The sequence below is a fragment of the Rhamphochromis longiceps genome, linkage group LG2 (genome assembly GCF_057381845.1).
Source record: "Rhamphochromis longiceps isolate RC_006_pf linkage group LG2, R_longiceps_female_GT1.1, whole genome shotgun sequence".
NCBI classification, from domain to species: domain Eukaryota; kingdom Metazoa; phylum Chordata; class Actinopteri; order Cichliformes; family Cichlidae; genus Rhamphochromis; species Rhamphochromis longiceps.
In genome coordinates, this window is record NC_140558.1 from 4,614,372 (window position 1) to 4,629,307 (window position 14,936).

Here is a 14,936-nt window from a genome sequence, read left to right on the forward strand (position 1 = left end):
AATAGATGACAGACCCACACAAGCGAATCTGACATAGGGACAAAAACAAACAGAGACAAGGGAACCGGATGGGAATACAAAAGGGAACTAACAAAGGTATAATCAACAAAGCAGGCAGAGAACTAAATGCATAGTGACATGCCAAAGAGACATAACTGAATGGGAAGACAAGAATAACTTGAGACAATGAAATGGGGAAACCAGTCAACCATGGGTACAGAACACAGAGAGACTAGACAAACATGGGGACAGGAATGGAAAAACAGAAACAGAGAAAAATCCTACATAACTAAGACACATGGACTCAACTAGAAGATACATAATTAGATGGACTAGAATACAAACTGAGCGCTGGAGGATATAGTAATAACATAAAAGAAAATAGCCTTGTGGTAGGAAGGACCTGGCACTTGGCAGGAAACTGTTTTTATTTACAGTGATTCATGTACAGAAAGCTTTTCAGCTGCCCTCTCCAACTCACACATACCACACAGCCTTCTTCTCCGGGGTTAGGGGGCTACTGAAATAGGGAAGGCATAATTGGTGTGATGGCTGACAGCTGTGCCAGCCAGCCTCCCCTGGCACTACCCCCTCAACCCACTGCTCCACCCCTCCTTCTACAACCACAAACCACACCCTGCCACAAGCATTCTTACTAATATTAGAAAAGAGACAAACTAGGACAGAAGTGATCCTCAAAAAACAATCATCAAAAACTAAATGATAGCAAGAGCTTCAGTTCTCTTTCAAACTCACTCAGTGTGGGAAGCGCACTCTGGCATGACCAATCCATTTATGACCAATCAGAGGGCACTTCCAATAGTGAGATACCGAGTGAGGTTGTCAGAGAACATGAGTTATGCATGTAACCAAATGTTTTGGTGTCACTCTGTCACAGCCATCACAATTTTGCCTTGCCAAACGCCTTCAAATCCTTACGCTTTCCATTTATTATTACTGCTTCTTTCAACTTTGGGGAAAAATGTTCCCTTGCTTCCTAATATAGCCTACCCACTAACAGGTACCATGATGAAAAGATGATCCGTGTTATTCATTTCACTTGTCAGTGGTCATAATGCTATGCCTGATCGATCTATATAATTTATTGTTACTCAGCCGCCTCCAGCCCTGCACTTAATTGGACAAACTGGTAAGCTGTTTATAGCTGGTCAAACATACAGTACAGTCAAATTACAAAGCTGTTCACATGTATTATTAAATGAAACAGTAAAGCAAATATGGCCCATTATGATTACACTAATACTGTGCCATCACCTTTAAGCCGTACTTTTTTAAAGATTTGGGCACTGAACCTTTTTTCGGTGAGGTGCTTACCACTATGTCACCTCGCTAACCACTTAATGGTTAGTGAGATGACCAGATGTACCTAAATGACCAAATGAACCAATCAAAGTGAAATCATACCAAACCAAGATGCACCTCCATAGTTTACTTTGGACTTACCATATAACGGCATCACTCTTTGCTGACTAATGTTAAAAACATATAAATGTAAATTACTACCCACATCACAAATTACATTAGATATATGTAAATATAACCTTTGGGTAGCTCCTGGAAAGAGCTCACTGCTCTGTAGGACACACACACACATGCAGTGATGGTGGATCACTCTATTTTTCCTCTTGCTCTACAGATGCTGTCTTATGCTGTCATGTTCTCATGTAACTGTATTGTAAAACCATTAGTGGTTACAGGTGAAAGCTTTTGCAGAACAACTGGGGGAAGACAGAGGCTTTAAGCTTATCGCCCACATCAATAATCAAACAGAGCTTTTTTGATTAATGTATGCCTGAAGAAGTCATAGTCATCTGTTATATAACATCATTAACATAGTGACATAACAGACTAGTTTTTGTTGTTTGTTTTTTTCACATTTGCAGCAGGTATTAAATGAACCCCTACTCTGCTGCTTTCACATGCTGGCTTTCTGTTGATGCATGCCTAATGGGCATAGAAATAACAACAGTCAATTTTGATGTCACATGACAAACTATACCAGCAACCACATCCCTTTCTCATAGACTCTGTATGAGATATTTTCATAATGCAATTTAAATAAATGTGATTTGATTTGTTGGCATCTGTACCGGTGATTGTAGTATTGAACTCTTCACTGCAAGCACCACAAACAAAGTGAAGCAAAGCATTCCCAATTCAGTTTGGTAGGCCATGGAGTCCCCATATTCAAAGTAAATGAAAAAAGTATTGCATGGAAAAAAAAAACAAATTTCCAGCCCTGTGAATGAATGCAGATGACATTTCTCTTCATGAAAAAATAAGTATATTTACTACGTCAGCCTTCAAAAGTATCTTTTTTTCTTTAGCCTTTCACACTGTGGGGAGTAGGCCATCTATAGGGGACCATCAAAGTCCTCTGTCCTGTAGCTAATTAAAACTGTTGGATTGCCACCTTATTTTGATCGTGGAGCCTGCATGTTTCAGTGAACCCTAGAGTTATCCCAGGTAGGTTCACCCATGCTGGAAAGAGTTAAAGAGTAGAGGATAGACCCAGAATGATCCCTAGACCTCCAGTTTAGAGGTTGGTTTGCTCTGAAAACAGCTTTGAAGGCAGGATAATCACTCTAAAAGCCACAGCGAAGGAGACAGATGTAAAAATGTAATAATGTAATAACTGTGCCAGTTAACTTGTGTTAAATTAGAGTAACCGGTTAACTAACTGTTGCTTTTTTTGTTCCTAATTAGGTTTGTGTTTGTTCCCCTGTTTTTAATAGACTTGATAACAAAGCCAGAGATATGCTGTGAACACTGGTGTCTAAGCTGTCCCAACAAAATGTGATATTGACGACACCTACAAAAACTGAGAAATCAGTCTAAGTAAGATCCTGTATTACGTACTTTGACTTGTGATTGTTTGAAGCTCTTTCACTGACAATGAAGAGGAGAAACCTCTATCCAACTGTCAGGCTTTGCAGATGAGTTACTAATAGTTGGGAAATAAAGAGACAAGGAAGGATATTAAAGTATCACTGAAGTAAAAACAAAACCTCAAAACCTTAAATCCCAGAAGACATATCATCATGCAGAAAAAATTCTTAAGATGTTGTTTTTCTTTTAAGGAGGTGAAAATGTGTGAAATAATTTCACTGGTTACCAGAGTGGTTTTAAAAACAAGCGATGACATTGTGAAATACGGATAATATCATCTCAGGATTATCAAGCTGACATTACTTGAAAATTGCTTAAACAAACCAGCTTGCTTCAGCAAACTTCACTGTCTCCTGCCAGGTTTTGCTTCAGTAGCTTTCTGCACAATAAGGTTTAAAGCCTCCATTCTGCACTGAAGGACTTGTTACAATAGATTGATTTTGCAGCACAGCAGAAAGAAAAAAGCAATTCTTATTTCATGGTGAGGCCTTTTTTTGGGTAATGGAATGGGTTCTGCAGACACAAAGGTCATATCACTCCCTCAGCATGTTGGAGGATGATGTCAGCTTTAAAGTCAAGGTGAAAATGAAGCAAAAGCCAAATGTGAATATAGGAGATTTCCACACAACCGTACTGTTGTGTAACTGCATCTGGACAGTGATTCTTTGTTCCCAATCCCTTGGTGTCATTTTAAACTTTGGCTAGTTCTTGCTGTAAATCAAACCCTGATTGACAGGCTGTAATAATAATAAGTCCAATGTCTGCAAAACAGTGCACATCGCTGATTTTTATTGCAAACATAGTGACAGGACTGCACTTATGAATATTGAACAGGATGAATAAAAATGCAAGAACACATTCAGAAACCTTTTGGTGACGATGTGGTTTGATGTTAGACCAGATGTCTGCAGAAAGAAGAGTCGACCTTCTGCTTTTGTTATTATGCAAAAGGAGAAGTTCTCTGCAGAAAAAGTGCAGAACTACTGACCCACACTTGTGCAGTCTTGTAAAAATACAGACATTTCTTCGTGGTATTATTGAAGAACAGCACACAAGAGATTTTAATGCACACGACATACAAATGCACACAGCAAAAGTGACATAATAGAAGCTCTCACACACACACACTCACTCACCTTATTCCCTTTCAGTAAGTCAGCCAGAGGGATCATCTAGTACCTCTGGTCTTCGTCTCTGTTCAGGGATTTACTGTCCCTCTCTGAGGAATCGTTAAGTAATGCTGCTTCACTGCCCAGAACTCCTGTGATTCTCAAGAAAACCTATCAGGAGCACCTGCTGTTTCCATGAACCGTGCTAACCAAAATGAACCTAGGTAAAACCTATGATCCCTCACTCACCTAATCACCTCATAAATTCCTCTTTGCCATGGTAGCTTTTGACAGGTGATTTTGGTTCATACATGGATTATTGCAATTCAATATCACAGTCACCAAAACTGCAGAGTGCAGTTCATAAAAAGGGATTGTGTTGGTGACATTTCTCAAGACATTCAATAGGATGTTGCAAAGGGTGCAAAGGGACAGTCATTTGAGACAATGGGCCATACTTTCACTGTACTTTTTTGTAACATTTGTCATTATTGTCATTTGTCATCAGCAAGTTTTAAGTCAAAGCAAAGATTGCATTTCTTTATTTATTTTCTGCAACTTTTTTTGGTTTCTGAAGACTTAGAGGTAGAAAACTTTATGCTTTTAACTGTTTTATGGAATGGAGATTCAAATTTGAGGGAAGACCCTTATTGGACTAATGAAGTACCAACTAGAGATAGGAACCGAAGTAGTTCAGTTCCTTGGAGTTGTTAGTCTGCTTGCCTATCAATCCCTATCCCGCTTATCCGTTCCACTTGAAGTTGCGCTACAATCAGTTGATTTCATTTTGTATGCCGGAGGAGGAAAATAGTATAGTTGTAGTTTTCACCGTGGATATGGACACTATTTTTATTTTTATTCCACAAAAGGAAGTCCAAACTGCATCCAGGACAGAAATGGCTGCATTATGCTGTTAACACAACTTCGACTCTTTGCAAGCACTTGCACAGTAGGTATGTTAACACTGAATGTCGACCCCAGCCTAGAGACCAGACCCAGAATTTCAGCAGGTAACAAACTGAAGGGCAGCCAGGCTGCAGCCTCCATTTCTACATTTGTAAACTGACGGTTTTGTATACCGTCAGTTTACAAAAAACATTAAACTGGCAGGTTTTTGTGTTTCTGTTTTAGTTTAGAATCTGTTTATCATGTACTTTTGGCAGTTCTACTTCTAACATTTGTTCAGTTTCAACAGTTGTTCCCGATCAACCCCTGTTTCCCTTTGTTTCCTTTGCTAGATAGCAATGTTCTCATAGTCAAGATTATTTTTTCTTCTGTGTATTTCTGTATTTTGTCAGTTCCTCACTGTCTATAGCTCTGCTCGTGACCCTGTGGTAGGTTGTCTGTACTTTTCCCTTTGCCTGCACCTCATTTGCTTTGTTCATCTATCAAACTACTTCCACATGGAGACCCAACCTGGAAACTAGGATTAAAGATTTAAATGAATCTGGACTTAAACTGCGTCTCATGTGTCCTGCGTATGCGTCCTTCTCCTTTGCCTAATCTGTTCCTTGTTGATGTAATGGTTAATGATTTTAAACCATTAGACTATGTTTCGGTCCAGATGGTTGCACTAAGACCCCAAATGACTAAAGTTTGCACAGATTTGAGTCGAAACTCTTTGCAGAGTTGTACAGTAATGGTGTTGTCCTTTGTATTTCTGATGTCAAGTATGTAGTATTACAGTAGATTAACAGGATAACTGTGAATTACAAAGTAAGACCCAAAATAGTCCAGATTGTGTATAATCACAGCTCTGAGCGCATGCTTGTCCAGTTCCCCATCTTAAATTCAGTATGCCACTAAGTGAGCTAACAATCTCAGCTGTAATGGGTACAACATTACCACGGTTAGTTCTGACCTATTTCTTCCATGACCACGTATTTCTCAGACAAACCAAGAGTCTTCATTTGTATTGACATTAGTGGAAAAAAAGAAGTAAAAAGCTGTCAACTTTATACATGTCTTCAGTGCCAATAGTGCTAATAATTTGAATGTGCACACTTTTTGCCTTCAAACTACAAAATATAAGACAAGACAATCAGTTTATAGTATATTTATTATTTTGTATCCCATAACTTATTGGTTTCTTCATCAGCAAAGTTTTTAATTCTGAGGCTGTTTGTGACTTTGACACTTATCCATACTTACCAAAATGCAAACAGATGCCTGAATTATATGCGCATTATGTAATTGGAAATGACCTCTCTCATATATCTGTCAAATGTTACAGTGAGATAAGATGGTATGTGCTTTAAGTGAGATTACTGTAACACCTTAATCTCTTTCTTCCTACCTCTGACATCTTGACAGAGCCATAGAGTCTCCACTTTGTTTTCATAGGTGTGAGCAGTTACTGCACAATATTCAGTGTTAATAGCCTTGCCAGAAGGTGTCTCTCAGGTTTCTATTCTAATGAAATAATGATGACAGATGAGAGACGTGCTCACCAGAACTCTGACAGCCGAGGGGGTGATTGTGAGGAAGCCTGCCCACCTATGTTTGTGGGCTTTTGTCTCTCTTCCACTCCTGTCTGTGTGGGCCATGCTGGGAGGTTAATGAAGACAGAAGCAAACTGCTCAAATTTAGGTGTATAAATAATTACTGTGTGCTTAGTTTCAACTCTGCTGTAGGGATGTAGTTTGAATCTGAAGAGTGATTAAAATAACTTGTTTATCTGTTCACTGGAGGGCTTGTTATCTGTATAGTTGGAGGCATTTGAGAGTACCTAAGTATGAACAGATGCCCTTGTAAAAGACAATTGTGGCTCTGAGTCTGACTAAAACTGAGCAGTTTTTTGACAAATAGATACAAACTCCAGGTTGGAGATGTTTACATGTCAGTGGCATACTTTGAGTTTTTGATTCGTAAACCTAACTGAGCCTATTTCAGGACTGGAGTGAAATCCTGTCTGTATTTAGATGTAAAAATCCCTTCCTATTAGGGCTGCTCGATTATGGCAAAAATGATAATCACGATTATGTTCACTGAAATTGAGATCGCGATTATTTGACGATATTTATTTAACCCTTTAAGACCTACCATAGAACCAAGTCCACCAGAGCTTTTTTTTTTTTTTTTTTTACATGCTGTAGTGCCATTTGTGGGAGCATTTCAAGTTGCTATACATCAATACAACTGTTATAGCCCATATTTTAATAATATGTATGCATTAAGTCCATAGTAATTACATAAATTGCAAAAAAGTGCAATAAACTACAAAAAAATTTGAAAATCGCTTTTGTTTTGTTTACATATATTTCTACTTGGAGAAATTTAAGAGGTTTATCCCTCAAAACTTTAAATACAATAAAGTTGCAAAAAAATAGTTTCCCACCACAGGAAATTTATTTTGAGTGTCTTCATAGTTTTATTTTGGAGATACACCAATTTTTATATACTGCAGGAAAAACAAAAAAACAATCCTATGATGCAAATTTGCAAAGAAAACAGCATGTGCATCATTTCACTGTGGGAAGTGTTACGAACAGCTGATAGGAACGGCAAAGCGTGTTTCTGGAATATTATGTTTTTGTTCCTGCAAGCGCTTTTTATGCAATTTTTGCAAAGCTATATGTGGAAGGAAACCGTGACCGAGGACAAGCTGATGGCATCAGATGTAAGTACAACTCCTCCGGTTTCATATGCAAAACAAATTATTGCGCTAGCTTACACGGTTCAGGTTCTACAGGGATTTAAAAATAGTTACGCAAAACGGAGCGTGCTGCTCTGACCGGATTTAAAGGGTTAACAATAACTTTAAAAAAATAATATAAAATGGTGTGCAACACCACTGAAGTTTTTTTTTTTTTTTTTAACTCTCTTTTCAACCAACGGCAGTCACTCTCCAAATAACTTCTGCTTAGCTTTCCGAGCTTCCCTCGGGTCCTCTTAATCAGCGGTCTCCAACCTTTTTTGCGCCACGGACCGGTTTATGCCCGACAATATTTTCACGGACCGGCCTTTAAGGTGTCGCGGATAAACGAGGGAGGGGCTAATAATCGGCTCAGTCATTTTTAATGATCGTTGAAAGCCCAGATCGTAATCGTGATTAAAATTCGATTAATTGAGCAGCCCTACTTCCTATGGATAGAATACAAGAACAGACGTCCTTCGAGACTGAGAGTGCAAAAGCTATTTTGCAGTAACGTTACAAACAATTGTAGCCTTTGTCCATTAAAGCCAGAGGTCTAACACACGTAAAAAGCTGGAAAAAAATACCCATCTGGCACGCAGAGCAGCCATGAAGTTTGAAATGTTACCAAGCAACAAGTCTGTTTATCAGCTGCGCACAAATTCAACTCTTTCTTCTCTGTAGTTAAAACACTGAGGTTTAACTACATGCAGCAATTGTACTGCTTGATGATAAAACCTAAAGCTGCTTATTTCAGCTTGGTGAATTATTCAAATGAGAACAAGAGTTTTTTTTGGCCATTTCATGAATGAACATGAATGATATAAAAGTATCAACTCAGATTTTCTCATTTTTGCTTTTTTTTCATCTGTCAATTAATTTAAAAACTTTTAAACCGTAGCAAAGGTGCTTTTTAGAAAAGTCATGCCTTGCTTTAAGTAAAATTGGTGACATGGAAAAAGTTCCCAATCATGGATGTGATCTTATTCTTTGAATTTATTAAAGTAGTACTCAGTGGTGATCTCAATAATGTCTTGTGTGGACCTGCTCAACCTGAATTCAAAGTACAAATCCAAACCAGAAGGATAACAATCTACTCATTTGTTCTCCAATGGGAATATTTTGATCTGAATTGTCCCATCTCTGAATAAAGGGACATTATTGGCCAAGACAGCATTGATTTGATTTTATGATTGCTTTTTAAAGTTGGTTTAATTTCCCTCACTGAGTTTGATCACAGTCATTGCAGTTCATGGGAAAATCCAGCAGGTGGTTGCTCCGACTGGTCTTTACTAACATTGGTCTTAACTGCTGAATTGCTCTTTAAGGTGAATTTTGAGAATCGGGTTTAGTTGCACCAGCCAAGCAACAAAGAGATAAAAATGGCATCAACAAAGTGTTGTTGTCATGTCAGTATGGACCAACGTTATTTCACGACCTTGTTGAATCCACAGTCACTAAGGTGAGGATTATATTCTGCTGCCTGCACGCATAGGTGCAGACATCACTACTCAGGCTTGGATCTGTGCAAATAATCACATGCTAATATTTATTCATTTTGCATTCCTGTTGGTTTGTTCTTAATATTCCTGTTTATAACATTTACAACAATCTGCCTTGGCCTCTAGGACATTAAACATCTTACTGGATCAACATTTGGAAAACATGATGTTGTTCATTTTTGAAGGAATGAAGCACTGCCCCATTATTGGCAGTGCTTCAGTGTATCTGTTGCTCTTCACCGACTAGAAGTACAAGAAGACTCAAGATTTGTTTAAATGTTGGGCACTCCTGCTGTTGGGTAAATGTTTCTTGGAAATATCCTGCTTTTGGATTAACAGCGTGCCTTTTGTGGGTTTTTCTCTGGAAAAATGACAGGGTCGAGGTCTATAAAAACAATATTCTGTTTTTTGGCTTAAGCAAATAGCATCTTGTATGTGGTAACCAATTTATGAATGGAGATTATTTGTCTTTTATTATGTTTTTGTGGATTATAACTGATCTTCACAGTTTAAAATGAGGATTGTCAGACCAGACATGGAAATTTGAATGGCCCTTACATTAAGCCTGATTGAATTGTTTCCATTTACCTTTTCTTAGCTCGCAAACGTGTTTTGGAACGAATAGAAACTTGCACTAAATCTGTCAGCTAGCACATGTAGTTTGCCAATTACAGCGGTTCATCTACTCTGCAAGTAGTAGTGGCATTACATTACCAAAAACACACAAATCAGTTTTGCTGTAACACTTTTTAGTGTGATTGTGATCTAATACTGAAGTTTGAAAGGACATAACAACAGAATAAATGTGTTACGGTTTCAAGATGTACTTTTTGAGAAACTTACCAGCAGTGAAACTAGTCGACAGACTCTGAAGCATATAAAGAACTTCATTGAGCACATATGTAGTCCTACCAGTGTGTGTTTTTCTCTATGTATATGTTTATATGGACCACATGGCAACTGTCAAGTGTCAGCTCCTCCCACCTCAGACACGAGTGGGAAGAAAAAACCCAAACCCCAGGAACTTGGCAGTAGAAAGTGGGTCACCACCTTCACAGGTTTCTTTCACGTTGAGGGAAAATGTTAAAACGTGACTTAGAGTTCCTGTGAAAAATGTAAACTGGATGGTTGAAAAAAAAGCTTTATTGTTCTCCTAAAATATTAAATCCGAAAAGTTATTCACGGTCATCTCCATGTTTATTCTATATTTATCTAAAGCTGCCTTTCTCATAATCTTCATCCACCCATTTAGTTCCTGTGGTTTCTCCAGCAGTGCAAGCTCTATCCAACAGTCTGTTTATTTTTTTAGTGCGCAGGGTCTTCCAACATTGTATGGGCCTAACAAAACCCAATAGACCAGAGACAACAATATAATTGACTTTAACAGACACATTTGAGGAATTAGAGCCAGTCTTTGTGCCTCATTAAAACATCAGATTTTCATTGAGGCACATCTGAGGCAAAAAAGTAAAAAATCAACAAAGGCCTGCATGCTTGGTGTTAAGGGGAGTGATTGTTGTAAAAATGTATAAAATGCTACAAATTGCAGACGTATTGGAATTAAATCCTTTTCTACTGGCCAACTACGAAATGATGACCTGCCAAAGCAGCCGATGGAGTTGGCATCTTTCAGGCACCAGCTAGCATTTACAAGCATGTGGCTGGTGTTTATTAACCACCAGACATTTTTCTTGGCAGGGTTGAAGGACCCTATGAAACACTGTGTGTGCCCAGTGGACACTGAAACCCACCACTGAAACAAATTCTAATGGAAATCTTACACTTTGTGGGGAACTCATCTCAGCATGATGCCTCACCTTCTCAGTGTTAGGGCTGCCACTGTATTCCACTATACTTCTGCACATAATAATCCTCTGTCAGGCTTTATTTGGACTGTGACCAGTCGAGGGGAGAGGAGGGCAGAGTAGAAAACAGAAGGGAGAATATTGTCAGGAGGAAAAACCACAGAGAGGTGAGAGGAGATGTAAGAGGAAAGGTGAGAAGAGCAGAGAGACAGGAATAGGAGATGCAGAGAGGAAGTGTGAAAACCACCCGATTTATTCCTTTTCCATCATCAACCAGTTCATCTGTTAAAGCCTGGCACAAGCTTTGTTAAATTCACAAATTCTTTCTGCAGTGAGCGTTCAAATCTGACACAACAATGAATTAACATTTCATCAAGTAGTCAGACTGTGTAGTCTATAATCAAAGCTGGTTTTCCTTGTACTGACTGCAGCTGACTAAATTGATACCAGATGCATATAGTAGGCTGTGGATGCTCTAAAATATCCTCCAATGTAATTTTCCTTAATGCGTCATTATTAAGGTCAGTTATATTTGGCGCACAAAACGGGAAATTAAATAGAACCAGAGACATTTTAAGACAGACACACTCAAAGAACGTGAAATCAAGGGAGAATACGGTAGCAGCAAAATTGATAGAGACAAAATGTGCAGGTAAAAAAGAAGAATGAAGCCTCTGAGGCTAAAAACCAAAGCCAGTCTATCCCCCAAAGATCCCAAAATACTCCTGTGTTAAAATTCTTAACTTTATTGCATTAAAAAGTACGTTTTGCAGGAAAGAGTTTCTCCTTTCGACTGATTGTTGTATGCTAGATCCCAACTAATTCACTAAACTGGATCTATGCTGTCTTTGTGCTGTTGGTGCTGTGTGATCTGATCTATCAAAAGCTGATAAAAGGCAGCTGAAAGTTTGCATTTTGATCAGATCTTAATGGATTTAAAAGACTATTTAGTGGTTTACAAAATAACAAAAAGAACAAAATGTAAAAGTGTTGTTGACCAAAAAAAAGAGACCAAATTGTAGTTACTGATGAAAGCACTATTCAAGTTATATTACTGTTCAGTCTTGTTGAAGTCTTTAATAAAATTAGAAATAAATAAACTATTAAAACTGTTTAAAGTTCGAATTTTGAGCGAGACCAAAGGTTCTTCTGGTGCAGAAACAGACGTGTGCTTTAGCTTCTCTTTGCTTTTCTCTGCACCGATCCCTGTTTTGCCCTTAGCTTACCCTCAATCTCTCCATCATGCTCTCTTTTTTCTTCTTTATTTCTTCCTCCTTCTCTGGTTCATCCATTCGGGGTTACAACCACTGGAACAGGCTCCTCAGCAGCTGGAAACTCAAGATGGTTTAATCTAAACCTCAAGAAGCAGGATGGGAACCAGATGCAATAAAGGAAAAAGAAAGAAAGAAAGAAAGAAAACAAACATAGGGCACGTTTAACTCGGCTAGCATGGGGATCTCCAAAGGGCACTGTGCAAAGGGGAAGAGGAGTTTTCATGAGACTGCATAAAACTTTTTGTCAGGGAAAAAAAATAGGGTGCATAAACCTCAAGACCATCAACAGGCTGTAATTCAGTAGTTGGAGACATTGTACAAAACCATCAGTAAGCTCAAAGCAGTCACATCTTCCATTGTGAAGCTTGTAGATTTAAGAGATGGTGGCTTGTTTTAAGTAATGGAAAAGTTTGGAAAAAGATTGGTCAGTGACTAACCCTCTCTAAGGAGCTTGGAAAGAAAGCGACTAGACCTCCTTAAGTTTCATGAAGACGTTTCTCCTCTCATCTAAGAGGCTTCTTCAGTTCTTTAGGTTTTGTTAAGATGCTCTGAGAATTGAAGAAGTCCAGTTGTTTTCTTTCCAAGCTCCTTGGACTATCATGACCTAATATTAAGGTACTCTTAAGATAACCAGGAATCCATGTTTCCTGGTTAAATCTCTTTATTTCTCACGCAAAGAGAACAAAAGCTTAAAGAAACCCACACAAAACCCCCAACTCTTTAAAACTGATAATACATTTATAATAATACCTAATAAAAATGTTATAACTTGAGTGTTCGGCTTCCGGTGACGCCATGATCTAGTCAAGCAGCATAAGGAACGAGCTCCGTCCAGATTAATACATTACTCCTAACTACAATTTTTAAAACTCGCTCTGCGAGCGGGCAACAGCGACGAAATAACACATTGTGTTTTTCCCCCACGGAGGACTCGTCACCACCCTCCGCCCAGGGTACACCGCGGACTGGATTACTCAGGTTGTTATTAATCCAGTCGGGTACGTGGAAGCTACTGTTCTTAATGTTCTTTGTTTGTTTAGTTCTAAATGTTTTTGTTTATCTTGGCCTGAGACCAATTGTGGACCATTATTTCATTGAGTACAATAATTTAATTTTGTCTGTATAGGATATGAGTCTAAGATATGAAAGATCCAATTTGTGTTTCGTATAACGTAAAGGGTTTGAATAGTCCAATTAAAAGAAAAAAGGTACTGAACCAACTGAAAAACTTTGGGTGCTCCATAGCAATGCTCCAGGAGTCTCACCTCTCTGAAAGGGAACACAGGAAGTTGGGGAGAGAGTGGGTTGAACAACAGTATAGCTCTACTTATCAGGATGGGAGAAAAAGAGGAGTTGCAATTCTTGTTAACCGGTCAACATATTTCCACCATGAAAAAACATTTGCGGATAGGGAAGGGTGTTATGTAATGGTGATTGGCTCTGTAGGGGGGGGGTCTAAAATTACTTTACTAAATTTATATGCACCAAACGAGGACTGTCCAAATTTCTTCAAGAATATTGCATCATTAATAGCAGAAAAATCTGAAGGAATGATCTTGGTGGGAGGTGATTTCAATTGTACTTTGAAAGCAGCTGTCGACAGACTCCCGGCACACAATGGCCCCAAATCCAAAAAATCTTGTAGTTTAAATACAATGATTAAAGAATTGGGCCTAGTGGATGTGTGGTGCCAGTTCCACCCCCAAGAAAAAAATGTTACTTTTTATTCACATGTACATCGCAGCCATTCAAGGATAGACATGTTTTTAATGCCTATAGGACGAACCTTTATAGGACTAGACAGTGTAGCATAGAAGCAATCACTTTCTCTGATCACGCCCCGGTTTGTCTGACATTAAGAATGAATCCAAACAATCATTTTAAATATTGGAGAGCCAATGTATCTATCTTGAATAATGAAACAACCCGACAAGAACTTCAAAAGAATCTGACTGAATATATTCAATTCAATGATAATAACGAGGTGTCTCCTTCAATCTTGTGGGAGAGTGCCAAAAGTTATTTGAGAGGTAATATTATAGCAGTTTCATCAAGACTGAAAAGGAGAGACTAGCAGAACAAACAGAACTAGAAAGCAAAACTAAGAAATTAGAAAAAGTCTATCAGGTAACTAAAGACACTGGGACTTTGAAATCATTGAAAGACCAGAGGCAAAAGTTGGATGATTTACTAACGTATAAGGCGGAGGGACAACTACGCTTTGTTAATCAAACTACCAATACGGCAATCGGGCAAGCCGACTGCTGGCATTTCAGCTGCGTAAAGAGCAATCAAGTAGGGTTGTTCATAAAATTAAATGTCCAAACTCCGGAAAAATTGTATGCCAACCTAAGGAAGTTGCAAAAGCATTTTCTTTGTATTATCAGGAATTGTATAAAGAAGAAAATGTCCCAAATAAGATTGAAAAGATTGAACAATTTCTTAACCCAATTAATCTTAGTAAACTGTCTCAGGAAGAGGCTGAACTAATAACAAATCCAATCACCATTGAAGAAATAAAAAAAAACGTATTGGAAAACTGAAAAACAACAAGTCCCCCGGAGTGGATGGCCTGCCTGGGGAGTATTACAATTTTTTGAAAAAGAGCTAACACCATTGTTATGCAAAGTTCATAATTATGCATTATTTAAAGGTGATCCCCCCCCAGTCATGGTCTGAAGCTATTATTAGTGTCATCCACA